This window comes from Dromaius novaehollandiae, chromosome 9 (genome assembly GCF_036370855.1).
Source record: "Dromaius novaehollandiae isolate bDroNov1 chromosome 9, bDroNov1.hap1, whole genome shotgun sequence".
In the NCBI taxonomy this organism is placed as follows: Eukaryota; Metazoa; Chordata; class Aves; order Casuariiformes; family Dromaiidae; genus Dromaius; species Dromaius novaehollandiae.
The window spans coordinates 34977949-35000542 of NC_088106.1; the positions used below are offsets into that span (position 1 = coordinate 34977949).

At 43.4% G+C, this 22594-nt stretch overlaps 1 long non-coding RNA gene across 1 annotated transcript; it reads left to right on the top strand.

Moving 5' to 3' along the window:
* The first annotated feature begins 2070 nt into the window (after positions 1-2070).
* On the top strand, positions 2071-3724 carry LOC135329236 (uncharacterized). The gene is made up of 4 exons (XR_010390603.1): positions 2071-2395; positions 2488-2596; positions 3447-3509; positions 3586-3724. It is a non-coding gene; the product is annotated as an uncharacterized LOC135329236 (long non-coding RNA).
* The last annotated feature ends 18870 nt before the right edge of the window (positions 3725-22594 follow it).

A 22594-nucleotide genomic window follows, 5' to 3' on the forward strand; every position in this document is an offset into this window, starting at 1 on the left:
TTTTGCCATTTAGTCCCCTTAGGAGCCCTCTGGTCTGCTCAGAACCTCTCCTGGGGTGGGGTGCTTGTTGTGCCCCAGAGCTGTCCTCTGGTTCCACAGCCCCCTTCAGAACCCTCTGGTCTCCTCAGAAGCCCTCCAGATTTCTTCCTTGTTCCCCAGAGTCATTCCTTGGCCATGCAGGCCCCTCAGCACCCCTCTAGTGCACTCTGGACCACTCTTTGGGCTTTCCTTGTTCCCTAGAGCTGTCTTTTGGCTCTCTAGCTCCTTTAGAACTTCTGCAGCATTCTCGGAACTCTTCCTGAGCCCTCTCTTATGCCCTGGAGTGCTCTTTTCATCGTTCAGCTGCCTGAGTACCCCTGTTTTCCTCTGAACCCCTTCGGAGGCTTTGCTTGTTCTCTTCTGGCTTCTTTTAGTTGCTCTCTAGTCTCTGTAAGAGATGTCTAATCTGCTCTGGGTTCCTCTTTAGAGCTTTGTTGTGCTGCATAGACCTCTGTTGGTCCTGTAGAGCCCTGAGGAACCCCTTTATTTTACTCTGGACTACTCTGTCAGCCTTCCTTGTTGTGCCCCCAGAGCCCTGCGTAGGTTCTCCAGCCCTCTTAGCATCCCTCTTCCCTCCTTGTGCCAGTCCTCCATTTAGAAATACAGAGCTAGTACTCCCCTGGGGAACTACCCATTCCACCTACTGACCCCTTTTTCTGAGCACTCTAGGTACTATACAGGAAGTACACCTCTTCAGAAGTACTCACATTACAGAAGCAGCCTTGTTCCAGGAGTTTATTCTGATATCTTGGTTTGCCCTAGAGGAAATGCTGTCCTGCTACAACAGCTGTATTATATGCAGGTCTGAACCAATTAGAGCACTGTGGTGTAGTGTTCCCTTAACAGGTTATGTTGAATCTTGTAGCTTTCTTTCTAAGCATAAGCAGAACTGATTTTTAGTTTTTAGTGCAAAGGCTAGTGCTAGTTTGGGTAAAAAAAGCTTAATAACATACCTCCTGATATTATGGATACAGTATATGAAGTCTTAGTAACAAAGAAGATGGTCCATTTTATCACAGGTCTGTTTAGCCTTTCTGTGCTCTGTTGCCCAGCTACTGAGTGGAAGCAAAAGCCTTGCTCTTACCTAGCCCTATGTATTTATGGCTGCCAGTGGTTTGCCCCTCCCCTTCCAAGGGCTTGTGGGTAGGGCAGTGGGTGAGGCTAGGGTTACATAAACCCAGGGCATTCATACAGTCTCTGCTCTCTTTGGGGGTAGTGCTCTGGAATTGCCTTGGGAAATAACAGCATTTGTTGGAAGTGAAACTATCCAGAAAGACTTACTGCTGCATTTAGAGAAGCAAAGGCCATTCCTTAATGTTAGAGCAATGAGATGGCTGAAGGTGGAGTTGTGAGCATGCCAGAAAATTGCTTATAGCAGGCAGTTTTGGTTTTGTGTTGGTATCTTGGTGTGAGGTGTTTAGAGGTGGATGAGGGTTTCTGAGTGTGCAGTTGTATCCTCTGTTAATTGTCAGTATTGCTTTCTGGTGTTTGTGTGTTGTGGAAGGGGCCTAACTTCATCACTGGGCTCTTTGAGCATGCTGATGCTTGAGGCATTGTTTGTGCCTCTGCTGGACTGCAGACAAGAGAAGAGAGCAGGGGTCCTGGGAAAACATTTCCTTCTACACTTACACCCTAGGTGGTGGCTGTGTGTTTTATCTCCAGTAAGGTGGATCTGTGTGAGGTATTGCTCTCATCAGCTAGTCTGGTTTCTAGCTTGCTGGATGTTTTGCTGCTCCTCAGAAATACTGTCAGCCCTGTTCAGGGAGAAACTGTGGGGTTTTTCTGTAGTATGCAGACTTGTAGAAGAGTCTAGATTTTGTATGAAGAGGGAAGGAAGCCTTCTCCCTTCCTGTAACTGCAGTAGGATGAGAAAGGAAGTCACCTCGTCGGAAAGCAAAGCGGACTGTGAGTAAGCCCATGTGCCTGAAGAGCTCAAAAACCAACCTCCCCTCAGCTAATGAACTCACCTCTCTTCTTGGCTAAGCCTCAGTGCTGAGAGAGAAGAAACGGTTGTACTTCTCGGAACCACCAGGAACCAATTTGCAGTCTTGCCTGGCAGCTCCTTTCTTATATCCATGCCTGTGAACCTAGTGCCACCTGCCCTTTTGTGGCTCTGCTTCTGATCCCTACCCTGGCTTCTGGGGCTGCCTACTTTGCTTCTTCAGGTACTATGTTGGCCTTTTGCAGGCATGGCTGAGGATTTCAGGTGAGGTAGAATGGGTGATCAGAATGGTGTTTCAGTTGTTGTAGGGCTGGTCAGCGCTACCTGGCAGCATAGTAACTTTGTCTTGGTTTTCCAGGTGCCATGGGTGTCCCCACAGCAATGATGTTGGAGTCTGGAGTTGGTGCGGCACAGGTGAGCACAACATCAGTGGCGCTTTGGTGGAGGGTGCTCTTCAGCTGGAGCTGGCTGGCATGGGGGTGATCTCCTGTGCTCTGGTTTGACAGGCAATGAAGGCGAATGTGGTGACCGAAGGAAGATCAGAGAGGATGTGGCTGCCATTGAGGATGCCTCTTGAGGACCAATGGTGTGACACACAGCACTGCAAAAGCTAAGGTGAGGAGCAAAGTGTTGATGTGTCTTGGGTGTGTGTGCTGACATACTGTGTAGTATGGAGGACTCCTCTGGATGAGTGCTGTGTGTGAGGCAGAGGCAGTGGGGTGTGCATGGCAGAAAGTGAGGGTGTGGTAGGCAGAGCAGCTCCAGCCTGTGTCTGTGTTGTTGAGTAGTCTATGGGGTGTGTGTTGTAGCTGTGCTATCTTTTGCTCAGGTCTTGATGTTGCTCTTGTTTGCGCTCAAGGAGTGTGGCCCATGCTCTGCAGCGCTAGTGCGGCAGGCATCCATTGTCTTTTGCCTGGCCTGACTCATCAGCATTGTGCTAATGGATAGCATCTTGTTCTGTGCAGGCAGCTAAAAGGGGTGGCGTGTCACTCTGGCTTTGCATCGTGGCCATTTGCAGCCATCATTGAGGCCTCCTTGGCTGTTCCTCTTCTGAGGCTGCTCTTGTTTTGCATCTTCCTGGCGCCCTTTCAGGATTTTCTTCCCTGCATCATCAGAGCCTCAGGTCTTCCTTGCTGGCCTCTTCTGCATCACTCTTCTCAGGTCTTCCTTGCTGGCCCCTTTCCATCACAGGCAGTAGCGTCTGACTCTTCCGTGGGCTCGTCCGGAGCATCAGAGCTGTGTGGTTGTGGCATTGTAGGGCTTTTTGGCTGGCAGCATCTTATGCATGGGAATAGTTCTTTTTGCATAGGGCTTTCCTTCATGTTTGTGTCTGTGTGTCTGTTCGGGGCTGGAGCTGCCTTGCCTGTGGGTGTTAGGAATGGTAGTGCGTGGAGTGTGGCAGTGATGGGCTGGAATAGTGATTGGTCAGCATCTGTGTGTTCCATTTTACATTGCTTTTTTGCAGATGCGGATTAGTGTTTGGATCTCTTGAGGGAGATGGAGGAAGGAAGGGGAATGCCGTAAGAAGGTGAGCTAGAGATTCCTTGTTGGAAGGAGTGTTGTGGTCAGTGGTTCCCTGGTTAATTTTTGCTTTGTGCTTGTAGGTGTGGAGCCTTGTGGAGAGCAAGTTGCTTGCGTCCGGGAGGAGCAGGGCAAGGTGAGTGTTGGTCTGAGAGAGGACGCAGAGCCCAGTGTAGGGCTGTTGTCTCGTTGGCGCTGTTCTGGTTTTACGGGTGCCTGGTGGGCCTTGGCGTGGCGGCCAATGGCCCAGCAGTCAAGATGGGTGAGCAGAGCAGGCAAAGGTGTTGTAGTGAGGTACTGTTGTGGTGGGGTGTGGTTTTGGCATCACCTCAAGGTGTGGTTGTCTCAGGTTTTGCAGGAAGTTGTGAAGAGGAGAAGTAGAGTGCTGAGAAGAGCCCGAGCAGGTAAGAGGGGGAGCTTGTTGGGTCAGAATCTGATGGCGTGGTAGGGTGATGCCGGGTTGCCTCTTGGTGATGTCTTTTGCTGTGCTTTTTCAGGTATGGTGTGGGCCTTTCCCAAGCATGGCTGAGGATTTCAGGTGAGCGGATTGGTGTTGGGCATTGTAGGGCTGGTGAGCGCTGCCTGCCAGAAGAGTCGCTTCATTATTTTGCTTTTTCCAGGTGCCATGGGCTTCCCTGCAGCCAGGATGCTGGTGTTTGGAATTGGCGCACTTCAGGTGAGTGGAGCACCCATGGTGCTTTGGTGGAGAGTGCTCTTGCAGGTGAGGCTGGAGCCAACTGGCATGGGGGTGACTTCTTGTGCTCTGGTTTGGCAGGTGAAGGCAAATGTGGCAAGCAAAGGAAGATCGGAGAGGACAGGTCTGCCATTGAGGATGGCTCTTGAGGACCGATGGTGATGCAGAGCACTGGAAGAGCTAAGTTGATGGGCAAAGGGTGTTGGGGTGTTTTGACTGTGTGTGTGTGTGTGTGCAGGTGTGTGCTGATGTTCAGTGTAGAGTGGATGGTTGTTCTGGATGTGTGTGTGAGGCAGTGGGGTGTGCATGGCAGAAAGTGAGGATATGCTAGGCAGAGCAGCTCCAGCCTGTGTCTGTGTTGTAGTGCAGTCTGTGGTGTGTGTTGTAGCTGTACTCTCTTTTGCTCAGGTCTTGATGTTGCTCTTGCTTGTTGTGCTCAAGGAGCACAGTCCATGCTCTGCAGCACTAGTGTGGCAGGCATCCACTGTCTTTTTGCCTGGCCTGACTCATCAGCATCGCTCCAATGGATTGTGTCTTGTTCTGTGCAGGCAGCTGAAGGGGGTGGTCTGTTGCTCTGACTTCACATCATGGCTGTTTGCAGTCAGTCATCTTTGCAGCCATCATCGAGGCCTCATCGGCCAGACCTCTTCTGAGCCTGCTCTTGTTTTGTGTCTTCCTGGCGCCCTTTCAGGGTTTTCTCCCCGGTGTTGTCACAGCCTCAGGTCTTTCTTGCTGGCCTCTTCTGCATTGCTTTTCCCAGCTTTGCTGGCCCTTTTCCGTCACGGGTGGTGGCATCTAACTCTTTCGTGGGCTCATCCAGAGCATCAGAGCTGCACGGTTGTGGCATCATAGGTCTTTCTGGCTGGCAGTGTCTTCTGTGCTGCCATTTTTGTGTGTGTGTTTGGGGGGAGAGGGAGGGTTGAGAGGTGTGTAGTAATGGCAGTGGCCAGAGCAGAATAACGTATCCATGAAACTTCTTGGGGGGGTTTCAGTAAGAAGTAAAAGTATTCTTTTCTTTAAACTCTTTTTTGATTGGGTGGCCATTTGGGGGGATTCTTATTTATGCCAGTACAGTGTTACCTTTAAGAAAGGATGGAAGGAGATGGTTCTATTAGTAGGGGTGATGAATGGCTGGGATGGGAGTGAGTGGGCAGTTGTTTGGTTGTTGGGTGGGGTTGTTAGTGTGTCTAATCTTGTATGCATGTTCTTTTCTTTTTCCAGGCTCTAGTTAAAATTTCTTAGATGTTGTTTTTTTTTTTTTTTTTAAACAAACAAAAAACACACAGCTGGGGTTGTGCCCCCAGCTGGGTTTCTTTTCCCCCCCGTCAGTCCCTGATGCTCTGCAAGGTGGTGATCAATCACTGCCTGCGTGAGTGTGGAGCTTTGGCTTGGAGCTGGGTGTTTTCTAGGCAGGGTGGTTTTTGGAGGCACTTGGTCACCCTGTTATTGGGTTAGAGGGTTAGGGTCTGCCATTTAGGGTTGTGGTTAGGGCTGGTTGAGGTTAGGTTAGGGCCAGTTGGGGGTGGGGTTGGGGATTAGTTAACAGGCAAAAATATATTGGTGACGGCAATACAGAAAGAAGGACTAGTGTTTCACAGTGCTGTTGTTGTCTTTTAAATAAACTATCTCATCTTTCTGGGCTTTCTTATCTGACCTGAAAAATAGGAACAGTACTCCCTTGTATCACAGGTCATTTCAATGCATAATTAAAGAAGTCTGGTCAGAAGCTATGATGAAAATGCCCCATACTTGTGACTACTGAGAAAATAAATTGTGTGTTGCCATTTTCCCATTACTTCTAGGTGTTGAATCAGTTTCTTGTTGGGAGATAACATGAGTGTGCTACCAACATGCCTGAGAGGAATCACTATGTGGCCATTGAGGCTTATTCCCTCTGGACTAACAAAGCCAAGAGGTGAAGGTAACTTGCTTTTTTTTTTAAGCACATTAATAGGGAATCTTGGAATGATCACGTAGATCAAGGTTGATTCCCCCGGCTTCATACACGGTGTACCTTTTCCTCAGTAGCTTGGCTTTTGTGGATTTCTGTTACTGCTCAGCTATCTCCCCAAGGTTGCTGGTGAACTCCTCAGCAGTGAGGAGAGCCATTTCAATCAGTGCCTGTGTGGCACAGCTATTCACTTTTCTCCTCGTGGCTCGTGTTAAGTGTCTCCTGCTGGCAGTAATGGCATATGACTGCGCGTGGCTGTCTGTAACCTTCTACTTTATGCAACTGTCATGTCCTCAAAAGCCTATACACAGATGGTAATCATTTCCTATTTCATTGGCTTTGTCCATGCACTTGCACAAACTATCTCCACCTTCACATCCTCTTTCTGTAACTCCAGTGTTATCAGTCATTACTTCAGTGACTTTCCCTCTATGATCTAGCTTTCATGCTCTGAAACCTATAGCAATGAGATGGTACTTCATATTTTTGGTATATTTCATAGCATCTTTGCATCTCTGGCAATTCTAATCTCCTGTATGTATCTCATCTCCACCATCTTGAGGATCCACTCCTCCAAGGGCAGACACAAAGCCTTCTCCACATGTGCCACCCATCTGAGAGCTGTCTTGTTGTTTTATGGGACTACTGTTTTTATGTATGTTAGGTCAATGTCCAGCTACTCACTGGACTGAGATAAATGGGCCTCTCTGTTCTATACAGTGGTGACTCTGGTGCTGAATCCTATAATCTACAGCCTAAGGAATAAGGAGGTGAAGGATGCTCTGAGGAGAGTTTTAGGTCATAGTAGAGAAAATTCAGAAGAACTGATAGAAAGAGAACTTTGGGGAAAATTTATCAAAACCTTGATACAAAGAGTAGGACTTCCAAGGAAGACTTGATCAGCTTCTAAGGGTGAGATTTGGAAAGGTACTTAATTGTTAGAAGTGATTTTAGATAGACTTTTAACTGGTTGTATATTCAATTTTTATCTTGAAAGATTGTGTTCCTCTGCTACTGAAACCTGGAGGAATCCTTACTTTTAACTTCCAAGTTCCAAGCACAAACGGGACTCCTGGCTGAGGAGTGTGTGGCACAGCATTTCAGTTCTCTGTTCTATTAGGAACGTTCGCCCTTATAGGAAAACCACCAGTCCATCAAGATGAGAAAAAGCTTTCAAAGATATTCAAGAGGAGAAAAATGTGATTTGAATTTTATGGCTGTTTCTGCTATGTTTTCAGTATATGAAAGGAGTATCCTCTTCCAGTGTAACACGAAGAACCTGAAGTTCTGGAAAGGAAATCTTAGAGAATAGACACCTGTGTTTTCACCCCCCAAACACTAGGGAAAGTAACTCTCCCTCTTCTGTCAAATCTCTCTCTTCTGTCAGTCATGACTACCTCCTTTTTTCCTATTCTGCCTGGAAACATGAAAAAATTACAGAAATTCAAAAAGGTTTACTTCTAATTTTGCTACTATTGTAAAGTAACAAGAACTTATTCCTGCTTTTCACCTCTACATATCATCAGTTAACTTGAGGCAACTGAGTGAACTGGTAGTTATTTTAAGGACATTGGACATAATTTGAAATTTAAGCAAGCTGAAGTGTTCTTTCACTTACAATCTTATTTCAGTATTTTTTTTTTTTGACTTACCAACTACACATCTGTCATCAATGTGGTTTTGAGAATAAATGCAAATCATTTCTGGAAGTTGAGAAAGTTGGGAAAGGCTTTGGAATCCTTTTATCAATTCAACTAAGCTAGCTCTAGGGATAGGTGTTGTGTCACTAATAGATGTTCCATCCCTTCTGGCTGAGTTTTTGAATATTGTCCCTCAGTTGGCAGAAGGAGTTTAAGTCTTTATTGAGCTGAAAGTGACAGAATTAATCTCAGACAGGTGAGAGGTCCCTGCTTCTGCATGAGGCTTACAGTCAAAGTGAGATGGAAAGAGGTCTTGCAGATTCCCTTTGCATTCCACTGCATGTCTGTTAGGGCTTTTATTTCCCCTGACTTTCTCTCCTTAAAGCTGTGCATACAGATGGCAAAGCTTGTGTCCCTGTGATCATCTGTGGCACACTAAAGAAGGATTTTACAAGTCTCTTTTTGTCAGACTGCTGCCAGCATATTTTACACTGAGAGGTAATGTGACTGAGAAACGTAATTATTTTTGCCCAAAGACACATGGCTAAGGAGAAAACTTATCTTCAGTATGTTATAGTCTGAATTTTGATCAAGTAGTGATGATTAAAGGTCATTGCTATCTCAGAAGCCATTTATTTCAATATTGCTAAAATTAGAATATGCACAGGGTAGTAAAAACATTTGGACTATGTGCACTATTATCCCACTGGCCTGACAGTCCTAAAAAGTAGGAAAAAGTGTGTGACAGTATAACCTTTTGGTCCTGCTATTTGTCATCTTTCTGTTGCTGCAGAGGCTGAAGCTCAAGGTTTATCTCTTGTTTCTGATTATTAAGTATCATCAGATATGTGAAGTTCACAGTTTTCATACTTCTCTGTTCAAGATAAGGACAGTGCAACATTGATATGTGAGATTTTTTTAAGCCAGATTTCTGAGTTGTCCAAAACTGTCTTTTTCAGTGGACTGCCAGCTCAAAGGAAGGAAATAGCTTGAAAAGAAATCACAGACATCATTTTATTTTACTGTGTATATTTAAAGGTCTCCGGGAAGAGCAATGTACAATACTACTCTTCTAGAAAAAGACAGGTAGATGGTCATCAGAGAGCTTACCTCCACAGCAGTGAGTCATATCTGCACACCTTCTCTCCCTGTGCTGGTGTTTAAGATATTCAAAGCCATCTAGCAGGTTCAGTTTCCTCCTCTGTGCTACTTTCATGGCCAAACCAGTGGCTTTTTGTTCTCTAAGAGCCAGCTCCCTGAGTCAGATGTGATGTGATCCAAAATCAGAACTCAGGGTAGGATTAAATTGCAGTAGTGTAGACTTGAAATAATTCCATAAATCTGAGCTGGTCACTCTACATTCTTACTGTAATTCATAGATATAAATATATACCTGATAATATATATCAGCAGCATTGGGGCAGTCATTGATATTTGTGGTGGAGGCTGATCTCCAAAGATCTCCCATCTTTGGGCAAATGATACTTCTATTCAGTGGTGAATTCCTACTTCTCTAACCTGCCTTCTGCATTAGAGAGAAATGTTGAAACACTGAAATGTCTTCCTGGTCAATTATGCTAAATTTCAATGGAGAAATCAAAATGCTTCATTTTGAATCATTAATTTCTTTATTGAAATTAAGATAATTTTCAATATGTATATCATAGACATTGTAATACAGTCATATAATATGTAATAATATAGTGTATTTTGAGTTAAATGAAACTAGACAAAGTTCATATGAAACATGCTTTTGAAACTGGAAGTGCTTCTCAATCTAAAATGTAACAGTGGATCAAAGTCAAACTATACCAGCTGACTAGCTGGGCAGTTGGTTTAAAAGGAAGTCCTAAAAACATGGGAATAGGAGCACTTACAGAGCTGGGTTTTTTTGTTTTTTTTTCCTCTCTCCTTGGAATATGTGCTGGAAGAGGGAAGGGAACCCATGGGAAAATGGAGGCACTGTGGGATGTGTGGAGGAATACTGGGGCTATTAAGGTAGTGGTAATTCTGCATGTGTGTGTCCATCGCATACATCTCTAAGCACACAAGATTTATCAACTGAAAATAATTGAGTATGTAATTACCTCCCAGGAACAGCTTTTGGGAAAGATGTCTTCAGATCTGCATGGGGGTGAGAGCAGACTGAAATTGCAGTGGTGGCTATGGCCTAAAACTGGGGGGGGCTCATCTAGACTTCAGGGAGAAATAACAGAATGGTGAAAACAGTGAATTTAGGAGCAGAGTTAGCCATCTACAAACCTGGGACATGTCTGCAGAGGATGTCTAAATGACTTTTTTGTAATTTCTGATCACCTCACAGCCTGTTATTGCTTGAAATAAGATAAAGCCTGGCCTCAGCTCAGTTCTGCCATTATGAGCATTCATTCATGTCATTACCTGTGGAGGCTAGGTTGAATGCCAGTCTGGACTTCCAGCTGTTTGAGTTTATCTAGGTAGCGCCCTAAACTGCACTTCTGATGCTCACTTTTGTCACTTGCTCCAATTATTCTTTTCTTCTCCTGCCACTAGGCTGAGTCACGTCTCCTTTTAGTCTCCTACTCCCTTTCTTTGCCTTCCCTCCATCCAGAGTCAGTGTTCTCATGCACAATCTAACCAGGCCACCACAGTGGGACTATTTTTTTTCTCCAAACAGCCTCTGGAGTCTTTCTCAGCTGAGTCCCTTGCTCCATGAGTTCAGCCAGATCTTGGCACTTACCTCACAGACCCCCTCGGTGTTGGCTGTAGCCTGTCTGGCCACCAGCACATACAAGTTCCCCCACCTCCTGGACTATGCCTTCAGCCATAGCCTTGCAACAGCAGCCAGCTTATCCTCAGTCCTGAGTTTTTTTCCAATCTGAAAGGCAGTGCATCATAATAAAGTTAGAGCTCATATTCACTGGTGGGGGCAAGTGGTATCTCTGCGTGGTCTAACATTGTGTGAAAATAGTCTGGGATGCCAAAGGTCTTTCCAGGACAGGGGACTGAGCTCTGTATTTCCAAGTCTGTAGGTAGCAGCCTTCACTTGGGTCTGTCAGTTGATGCATATGGGGGAACTGGGATGGAGGTATTCTTGATCTTTGATATAGTAGGGAACATGGCAGTGGAAAATAGAATTTGGCATCCTTAATGGAACTGTGGGGTGCTTGTCGGGCAGGGTTTGGGATAAGAGTTGCACTGGCAGAGCTGAAGGGTTGGCTGACAGGCTTCTCAGCAGTTGAATTTTGTTGCCAAACCTGAAAGTAGGCCACAGAGTTGTGCAGGGACAGCCCTGAAGAGCTGGAATTTATTGCTCGCTACTAAGGATACGGAAAAACAAGGACACAATTGCCAATTTTTGGGAGGGGGCTGTTCTTCCCTGTCCTACTCCTTCAGTAACCACCTCCATTTATCCCCCACTGAAATTTTCCAGGATTCTGCTGTGTTGGGGTCTTGGCAATTTTGCTGCCATTAGTAATCTGTTGCCCAAGGCAACCCCTCTGCTCTGCCTAATAACCTGAGAGAGGTGGCAGGAGAGAGAACAAATTGGGCTGGATTATGTATACTGTCAGATTTCAACTATTTTATTTTAGAAGTTCTTTTTTCCAGAAAGGGAAACCTGTTTCATAACCTGTGGCAGTGATGGACTTCAACACTGGATTTCTCAACTGCCAGTTTGATTTCTCTCAGCATGAAGATGTGTCCCTCTAAGAAGACATTTTGTGCTGGTGAGGCAAAATGGAGAGACTGTGGAAAGCAGGCACATCAGGCTGATACTTATTAACTGATGACTAGTAATATTTGATGGATTCTAACATAGCCATAAGACCAAAAGTGTGGAATTTCAGATTTTTTTAAATTGCTTGATCTGTAATTGTGAAACTCTAATTTCCTGGTTTCTTTTTTTAAGCTCTACCTTTCCTCCAGGGGAAATGTCTGTGACTTTTTTGCTTTTCTATGAGGAAACACTATGCAGATTATTGCATGTATTGAATTGAAATAATCACTCCGACTATGACAGGGAAGCCAAATACAAATTCCGAGTAGGTTACAGTTTTAAAAGGAGCCTGTGTCTACAGACTCACAGCAAGCATTTTAATATAATTGGTTTGTCTTTCCAGGAAATTACTTAGGATGACTTTAATAAGGTCTCAGTAGGTACAGTTAAAAAACTTGTGCCTGACAAGTTGCAATGATGCAACTTGGCAAATGAGTTTGCAAGTGTGTTTAAATTGGCTCCAGTGTGCATCATTAAAATCTCAAGTTCTTTCACTCCTCGAAATTCGCAGCTCTCTCATTTTACAGTCAGATTGATTATTGCTCTAATCTAGGGATGGTGAGAGACTGCCTTAAAGGAGAAGCATCCTGTGAAAACTGGCAGGATTTCTACAATGCTTTTGTTGTATCTCAAGAAAACCAGAGAGACCCTGGTCTAATCTATTTCATTTAAAGATGATGGGTCAAACAGAGCTGGCTGCATTGCACTATTGAGGGTGCAGTTTTAAAACTGCCTGGACTAAGCTGGTTTTGAACTATTCTGTTTTTTGCTGGGATGACACACAGCTGACTGAAGAATCTGGTCTACATAGCAAAGGGAGTAAACTCAGGAATGGTTCCTGGCAAAGATAAGGCCAAGTCACAAGTTTCACTGTTTTCTTCTGTTGTCCCAGGCATCCTACTCTGCAGATTTCTTCTTGCTACTCCATCTTCTTTGCAGAACCTGGAAAATATGGGACAAAGGTTTGATTAGAAACCTAATTTTTAATTTAATTTTAGAATAAGCAACATTTTGAGGGAGCCTAGCAGTGAGTATGGAGCCCACCTGCAATGTGAGTTGCAATGAGGGATTATTCCCTTCCAACAGAACTATCTCAGAGCATCTTATCTCTATGAAACGCAAATGGCCATGAAAGGGAAAAGGATTGTTTTCAGCCTCATGTCTAAAGTCAGCAGCTAAGTCTGTAATTGGCCTGGAGTATAAGGAGCATCCTTAGCTGGCAAGCTCAAGACCTGACAAAGCTCAGTAATCCCACTATTAGTCAATATCAGATTGCTTTGATTGCATTACACTAGGAACATAGTTCTGGTGTGGCATGAGGGGGGTGAACAAAGTCCTTCTCCAGGCAAACAGTTGCCCCTGCTGCCTGTGTAAACCCCATAGTGACAGATCCTCAGGTATAAGGCTAACGATCCTCAGTGGAAGCACCAGTCTGCAGGGTTACATAATGCAATAGCATTCACAGTGAGGAAAAAAAGAGGCCTAAATGAATCTTAACAGCAGTATTGCATGCATAAAAAGACTTTTCCTCTCCTTCTGAGCTTTCTATTTGCTTTGAGATCCAAAGCTAAGAATCAAAATCTAGGAAAAAAAAAAAACAGCCAGGAAATTGCGATAATAATGAATGTATAGATTTAAAAATGTGTGGCTGTGCACCAGGGGGGATGGCTGCTTATTTGTTCTGTCCTGCTTCCTGCACTGTGGATCAAGATGAAACTCCAGATTTCGGTTCCCCCAAACATCCTGAACTTTTGGACCCTTTTGGAGAGTAGGTGCCTTTGGCAGGGCAGGAGTTTGGTAGGGAATCTGCAACGTGAATGCAGATTAGACACAATTGAGAGCTGCAGGGTGCGCAGTCTTGGCCACAGCCAGGCCTCTGAACTGGCAGAGGGAGAGAGACTCTCCCGGTGGGCCAAGAGGGCCAGGGCTAAGTTTTTTGCAACCAAAAAAGCCCCAGAGAGGTGTTGACCTGGAAAGTAGGGCTCAAAGGAAGAACTATTTTTCCAAGGACTCACTGAATTCAGAGGTGTGTGTTTAAAAACTTTCGATTTAAATTGCTCCCCCAGCAGGCCTGGGATTATTTGGGCCCAGTATATCATCTACTAGTGCACGCATATATAGACTCCTAAGATTTTTTTTTTTAATTACCATTTCATCATAAAACAGAATGGAAGAACTGCAACTTTAAAGTGCACATCCTCAATTAGAAATTTCCTGTGGCGGCCATAACAAAATAAGCAGGTTGAGTAGTAGCAGATGGCTTTGGATGATAGAGCCCTTTGGATTAATAAGATCTGAAACAAGGAGTTTACACTGTACTACATATATCCAGCAAGTTAGGGGTCTGAAATAGTAACATTTGAAGGAGTTGCACCACCGAAGTACCTCTAAACTACTTTGAAGTACTCATAGGTGAAGAGCACTACTTGTGAAATTGGATTTTTACCCAGAGGCAGAATACCCTTTTTACAAGCAATATGTAACATCTACTTGCAATTGGGTTAAAGGCCTCATTTTTTTTCCTGAGTAATACTTCACAAGTATTGAAATTATTGCGTATGGACTGAATATTTCAGTACCTAGAATACATAGAGGCTAGTAATGCTATTCTTATGAAATATTTCTCTACTTATGTAAAATTCACTAGGCCTTGGTAACCATATGACAAAACTGATAAAAAGAACAGCATAATACAGACACAGCTGAGGGAGCTTTTGGTAATTGCCGATATTTTCCTGAGGGCTTGAAGACTGCACTTGCATTTGGTACATAATAGTGGCACAGAGTTCACAAGCATCTTGGGAGTCAGTAACATTGTATTCACAAACCTAGACCTTTTTAGTCTTGGGCTAACAACATCACAACCAGCCTGGTTAATTGGAAGGCCTGATTAGATTTGGCTAAGACCATATCTCAGATATTGTCCTGTGTTTCTACTTTTAATTAACCAATACAACTAAGAATATGCCTACAATGACACATCTGAAAACTAGATGTGGCATTGAGAGCCAGCAGCCCAAAACTCTCTATAGTCACGGGAGAATCTCACCTTGATGGAGCAATGTGTCCCAACCTAAAAGAGGTTCCTGAGATACATGACGTGAACCGCTCATTGAACTTGTTTATACTTTCACATATAACTACACCACTACCTTTTATAAGTGTACATTTTGATGAGATAGTTAGCTATACCACATACTTCATGCTGATGGCTAGCAATGTATGGTTTGGCAGAATGTCAGACATTGCATTGTAACAGGATTGGATTATCTGCACTGGGATCTAGCTGTAAGGTCTCCGATTAAAAGTAGCAGAAAGGGAATATCTCACAGGCAGGAGGTCCATTCGTTTGGCTAGTGTTAGCACATCATCGCTTGACTATCCGTACAGCAATGGATTTTGGAGCCTTGTATCACATAGAGATTTTCATGAAGTATCGCCCTCTTGTGGCTGTCCAACAAAAGATGGGTAACTCAGGAAGTTTTCAGTTAGTGGAGATCCCATTAAGCCAGTTTGGGAAGATGGAAGGGCACAGCCCTAGTTCTGCTCCTAGGTGTACATGAGATTTATCTGTTCACTGTCTATTTCTGGCATCTGTTGGGTTTATTGCATACTGATTACCTCCATTCTCTGTTTCGAAACTTCATGGGATATGTGATTTCTGATGGTCCTAGGGCTTACTGCAGTACACAGAAAGAGAACTGGACCTCATGAATTTATTCCAGCTGAAGGTCTATGCAAGCATTCCAGGGGAGACCTGTGTTTGGTAATCCCTAGAGAATCCCAGCATATCTTCTAACACATACGTGGGAGTCTTAATTTTATGAGTCACACACTGCAATCATAGAGAACAGACTTTAGGAGTGATTGATAAACAATATTATCCATGTTAACACTGCAAAAGTTATTGGTTGGTAGTGTTGGAACAGCAACATATACACCATCCTGTGCATCCAGTTCTGGAACAAGAGTGGGATTTTTTGATTGTTCTCCCAAGTAGTGCTGGTAATTTGTGTTCATTCTTATGCCTGGGTACACATCCACTTCAAGTAGTGCATAGATTTCACAAGTGGTTTACCTGTTGTCTTTTCAGGAGGAGCTGTACAAAATTAAAAGGTTGCTCCTGTGAAAGAATTGGATATTGTTCATAAAATCAACACAGAAGGAGTTTAGAGGATGCTGTGCTAGCTGTCCTTGCAAAGCCATTACAGCACTTCCACAGCAGTCATTCAGGATCTGTTCTTTAGTCTGCAAAGACTTGGAATGTATGTGTTACCACTGCCCTTTCCTAAGGTATGTTCTTTTGCTGGGGAGCTGTTGCCACATTTATTTTGGCCTAATCTGTGTAAGTGGTTGATTTCAAACTTCACACTAAGACAAACTGGCTTAAAAAACCATTTGTGAACAAGTCTTCTTAAGGCTGTAGTTTACTGTAAAGAAGTCACTTAAAACTGTGGACTCTCTTGAGATATAAAACTTCAGTAACCTGGAAGGGCCCATGAGGTAGAGTTGTAGGACCTAAAGAGAAAGACACCATCTATTTCCTTTTCCCGAGAGTAGACTTAAGTTCCAAACCACCTATAGAAAGGTCCTAGAACATGAAAGACATAGGAACGAAAGGATTCAGGATGATGAAATACTTCTATCGTATGTCTAGCTTCCCTTGACCTTTTGATAATATTCTGAAAAAGCCTCCCACACCCAATAAAGATAGCATCCAAGAAAGCCTCAGAGACAGTCCTCTCCAGATACTACCCTCAACACATATTTATGAAACCTCATTAAAAAAAAAAAGACATTTACTCTTGCAATGAAGCAGCGATTTTGCCAATGTTTGTGGATGTTTGCATAACTATTCCTATGTTGCCAAATTTGGTTTGATCACTTGCTTAACAGATTGGTGTTTCCTAAGTCAACAGTGAAATAATTTTTCTGTTATGTGAAGATATTCTTATTAGATATGGAAAGAGAAAAAAGGACAGTTAAATTTCCTGGAGATACAGATCAGTGTATATTACCAGCAATGAATTCCTTGTAGCAGTGAGTATTTCTGTGTTCATTTTCCATTGTATTTCACCTGAATGACTTCCCCATTTTAAGAATACATGATGCTGTGATTTAAACCACCATGTGTTCCTGCTGACTAAAACATTTCTTATGCTATTTTAAGGTCTGACCTTAGTCCTTTTCAAGCTGGAAATAAGCTTCTGTGAGAATGAGAGGCAAGAGATGATCCTGCTTTAAATTGGGTACCATAGTTACCTATTTTATGTTGTTTCTTTGTATCTCTTACAAGTGACAATATATTATGTTATTTACACCATGTCATCATTGTGATCCAGGTTTCAAAATAAGGATGTGAATAAGACTTTCTTTTTTCCCCTGTGTTCCTTGGCGTTGCCTGCAGAGTGCATACGACTTGGCTGATCATGGTAATGAATTGCTCTAAAGGTTATCAGTAAAGAATTTCCTGCATAAGATTCAGCTAGAACAGTCTTGCTGGCTCTCACTATAGAACCAGTGCATAAGTCATTCTTGCAAGTACTGATTTACTGTTTAATATAGTAATGCAAAGTATATGGAAAGATCCTTCAATGCCAAGTCTGCCTAGACTTCTATGCACTGGGAGAGGGGAAAAAATTAAATGTCCGAGTAGATCCTAAAAGTGATGATACTGTTGTTATGAAAGTCTACAGGGCAAAATTTGTAGAAAGAAGTGAAGTCTTTTATCAGATACTGGATTATATTCAGTTTTTTATCCCACTAGATAAAGCTGAAAGAACAAAATGCATTCCGAGTACACCATCCCTTTCAGTGATTACTGGGGGTGGGATTCCTCTGTGCTAGCATTACTTCACCTAAAAATTAGGTCTCTAGTTTCAGCTAGTCATCTAAACTCCTTTCATGATATTAGCATCATGACATAATTTAAGCTGAAAGGACTTCTAGAGGTCTGTATTCCGACCCCTCTGTTCAGAGTAGGGCTACCTTCAAAGCTATATTGGGTTGCTCAGGGTCTTGTCTAACTGAGTTTGGAACAGCTCCAAGGATGAAGAGGCCACCACCTCTCTGGGCGCTGCTTCCAATGTTGTAGCACTCTTGTGAATTTCTTGTTTCTTATTTCTAGCTGGAATTTCCCTTGCTGCAGTTTGTTCCTGTTGCCTCTTGTCCTTTCTCTATGCATCTCTAAGAGTCTGATTTCATCTTTATAACCTCCCATTGAGTAGCTGAAGTTTGCAAATAGGTCTCCCCTTCAATTTCTCTTCTAAAGGCTGAAGTTGAATCCTTTGATAAATTGACTTGACCTCTACCTTCATCATACCCACCTGAATTGAGGCAAGATTAACCCTGTCTCTGACTACTCCTAACATCCTTACTGGGCACCACTGGGCTAGGACAGACATTTGACACAAACAGAAAGAATGGCTCTCTGTAAATGCCTTAGAGAGAGATGGTGGATAGAGATGAACTTAAATTGTTATCTTTGTCTTCAGCTCTCCAGAGTCAGAGAAGATGAATTGCACACAATGAAGTAAACATTCTTGATTAATCACTGTATGCTTGATGCCTATTTTTTGCCTTTTACATTAGGTATATGGGAGTAAAGTTCAGATTTTTGAGTGAGGTGAGGCAAACTTGCAAGTGTTTTTGAACTGCTAAACAGACCAAAAAACCCCCCACTCTTTCAAAGAGGGATGCAATTTTGACAAAGTTCCTACTTCTTTGTTCCAGGTATATCTCTGAAATCATTTCCACAACGAAGGGTAAAATGGAGAGGGCCAACGTGTCAACAGTATCTGAATTTATTCTTGTAGGTCTTTCTGATGCTCCAGAGGTATGTTTTCTTCTCTTTGTGCTGTTTTTGTTCATCTATTTGGCCACGCTGGCAAGCAACATCACAACCCTTATTGCCATTAGCACAGATACTCACCTGCACAACCCCATGTACTTTTTTCTCTGCAGCCTATCTTTCCTGGATGTCTTGTGCCCCACTATAACTGTACCGAAGATGCTGGAGGCCTTGCTGTTTGAGAACAAGGTAATTTCATTCACTGGCTGCATGCTCCAGCTGTTCTTCTTCATTGATATTGTAGGCACAGAGATTTTCCTCCTGGCTGTGGTGGCATATGACCATTACATTGCAATATGTCATCCGCTGCAGTACATGAATATCTTGAATATGAAACTGTGTGCTCACCTAGCCATTGGCACCTGGATAGCAGGATTTTTGAATTCTCTGTTGCACACATCTTTCATTTTTACACTCTTTTTCTGTGATTCTAATAAAGTTGACCAATATTACTGTGATATTCCCCCGTGCTGGCCCTCTCCTGCTCTCCTACTTACACCAGGGAACTGGTAATTCTCACAGTTGCTGGCATCCTTGGAAGCAGTGCCTTTCTGGTCACGCTGATCTCATATGTCTATATCCTCTTGACTATCCTGTGCACAAACTCTGCTGAGGGCAGGCATAAAGCTTTCTCCACTCGTGGTTCTCACTTGACAGTAGTATGCCTTTTCTATGGAACCACCATTTACACATATGTACGGACTTCCTCCAGCTACTCACTCAATCAGGACAGGATCGTTTCCATGCTTTGTGGGATCTTCACCCCCCTGCTAAAGCCCCTAATCTACAGTCTGAGGAATAAAGAAGTTGAATGTACCCTAAGAGTGACCAGCCAGGTAAGAACTGCTTTAACAAGATGAGAACCTCTCTCCCAGGCCCTGGCCTCCTCTGGAGCCCAAGCAACTGGGTAGGTACTACAATTTATGATTTCTCTCAGTCAGGTGAAGGACTCATCTCCTCTAACTTCAGCCATCTAAAATTTAGATGCCAGGATCAAAACTCCTTGCCTGCACTTCCTTTACAGTTAAAAGGTGTACACCTCTAGAAGGTCAACTCGATAGCATGGCTTAGCCCATTATCATAGGAGGAGGTGACCTACAGTTTGCTGACAGGCTGATAGTTTTTTTTCTCCACTGAGCACAGAGGAAGCTTGGATACATAGACCTTATGGAGTGTGAATGGCAGGAAGGGATACTGTAGGCACACTTAAAGATACACATCCTTCTGTACTAAGGCAGTTTATATGGCTGGGGCACCTTTTTTGTCCATATTACTCCTGTGAAAGAGAACGTGAGCACATCTTTTGTGGAAAATTCACTGGAAGGAAAGCTCCTTTGCCATCACTTAAGGTCAGAAATCTGGGTGTGTTTTCACCAGGCATGCCAAGAATCCAGCTGCAATACCTGCGGTGTGAATAGGTACACCAGGCCACAGTTTGCACCATGCATCTCAAAATCGGTCTGCCAGGGTGGAAATCAGCTCCCCTAAACTGAGATGTGAACAGTGCTGAAGTCTACACACAAGCTAGTTTTCTAAGACTGCTTTTCTGGCCTGTGCAGAGGCAAGAAGGCCTTGCAATCACAAGGATTCTGTGAACATTCCACTGCTATGCCTGAGCCGTTCTCAGTGTTGGCAGTACTGAAGGTAGGTTTACAGAGTCTGTTTTAGGTCTGTGCGAGTCCCTGACGAGAAACAGTGTTTCCTTCCAGGCAGAAGTGAAAAATGTGGCTGACAAAAAAATGGAACTGGATGCACAAAGAATCACAGAATCATAGAACGGTTGAGGCTGGAAGGGACCCCCATCTGGTCCAACCTCCCTGCTCAAGTAGGGTCAGCTAGGGCAGGATGCCCAGGACCATGTCCAGTTGGGTTTTAAATATCTCCAAGGACAGAGACTCCACAACCTCTCTGGACAACCTGTTCTAGTGTTCAATCCCCTGTCAGAGAAGAAGTGTTTTCTTAAGTTCAAATGGAATTCCCTGAGTTTCAGTTTGTGTCTATTGCCTGTTTTCCTGTCACTGGGCACCACTGAGAAGAGCCTGGCTCCATCTTTCTTACACCTTCCCATCAGATATTTATAAACATCGATAAGATACACCGCCACGAGCCTTCTCTTCTCTAGGCTAAACAGTTCTCTGCCTCCCTTTGTAAGAGAGATGCTCCAGTGCCTTAATCATTTCATGGCCCTTTGCTGGAGTCGCTCCAGTAGAGGGAGGGTGCTGTGCAGACTCCTATGTGTGTGTGTTGTGGCTATAAATCTGGGTGCATCTTAACTACGCCTCTGTGCTGGGATGATAAACACTTATGGCTGGGGGTGGACCTCAGGCTTGTAAAAGCACTATGGCATGGCATTCCAGCTGTGGTGCCTGGTGCAAAATAATTCATATGACTTTGTTGTTTGCACACTGCTCTGTACTGAAACCAAATGTCAAGGATGTATTTCTTAGTGGGCTTTTAGTGTGGTTGCTGCCTTTGTGTAAAGGCTAAGCAAATGACTATTTCCTGCTGGAACTCAGCTCTCAGTGGTAATGAATCTTCATTCTTAATAGTAAATCAGTGAAAGTATGAAAGCATGTTAAGTTTTGTTCACCCTCAGCTGTGGTTTGTGCTGACAATGGGTTCATAATGCATTTTCTGATTTTTTTAAAATATATTTCAACAACTTTAAAAATAGCATGATTGTCTGTTACTATCCAAAACCATTTAAATTCCAAAGTCAAGCTTTAAGAAGTTGGTAAATGCCTCCATGAATTTTCCATGAAGCTTTTTTGGGGGGGGGAGGGGGGGTGCCTCTGTTCTCATGTTGACATCACAGCAGAGTTGTCATGGATGGGACTGATGTGAAGAGGTATCTGTACCAGGGCTTTCTGTGCAGTTCCCTGTGCAGCAGGTGAACAGAAATCAAGAAATCAGCATTCATCCCATCCCAAAGTAAGTATTTCTCATACGCCAGATGAACTGCACCATCATAGTGCCTTTTCTCTCAGCTGAAAAAGAGCCTTGGAACCATGCATGGATGTGTAATTTCAGTGTCCAAACTAGGCAATTCTTACATATACAGTTAAATAAAAACCAGCAGGGCATTGTCTTCAGAACTGGTTTGGTCTGACTACTACTATTTCAGTAATACAGAGCCTATCACAGTGTTGGCATGCACCAAATCTATGTCTGTCTATCTCTTTTTTTCTTCCCTTGTCTACCCCCAAGACAATTACAGGACACAGTTTGAGGTGACTCCTCATTAATAGTTTGCACATGGCTAACCCATTTTGAAGTGGTAAATGGGAGAAAAGAACTGATCCAGTTGGATGTGAGCCATGCTATACTCTCATAGTTTTTGGAAATGATAGTCTGTGTTGACAGCTGGAATACCCTTTCTTACCCTTTTCAGTAAGGTCATACCAATGTAGTATTCACTAACAAACTGAGGCAACTAGATCATTGCTTCTGGTACCATCAGACTGCGGTCATCAACAACGTTTACTACCTATATAAATGGAAGGAATCTCTTACTAATTGCGGACTAAACTATCACTGTCTGAATAATATGGAAATGTTTTCTGTAGTTACACCATCAAAAAACAGAGTTCAAGTCTTTCCAAAAGCTACAGGTAAGTTAATGACCATGAATTTCCAAACATTTGCTTCTGGTTTGAGAAACGAAGCAGACAGGTGGGGACTGGACAAACATATCTTTTCTCATTAATCAAGATTTTCAAAATGAGTATTAACCCAAGTGGATGACCAGCATAAGGCACTTCAAAAGAAAGAGAGTTTTAGGAAGTATAAAGAATATTCTGAAAAGAAGTTTCTTTAAAGCATCTAAGACTGAGCTTTTGTGAAAGGTCTGGAACTAGGTTTAATAATATTTTTAAATGATATGTGTGTCATTGTTTTGGCCACAAACTATTTCACAGCAAATAAAAGCTTCAGAAAACATTAGCTGTCTTTCTAATCAGCCTCTTTCTAATCAAAATGATATGCAAATGACTTTGAACTGCATATCAAACAGTTGTCTAAGAGTGGGAATGGGCAGCACTGTCAAGGAAATCCTGATGTCACGGGTTAAAAAAAAAAAGTGTGACAATAGTATAATGATCTCTGCTGGGAACAGAGGCCAAGGCTCTTAGAAGCTGTAGGGTTAGCTTCTTTCTGCTTGAGGTAGGTAGGGTGGTCATTGCTGCTTGTGTTGGATTTAGC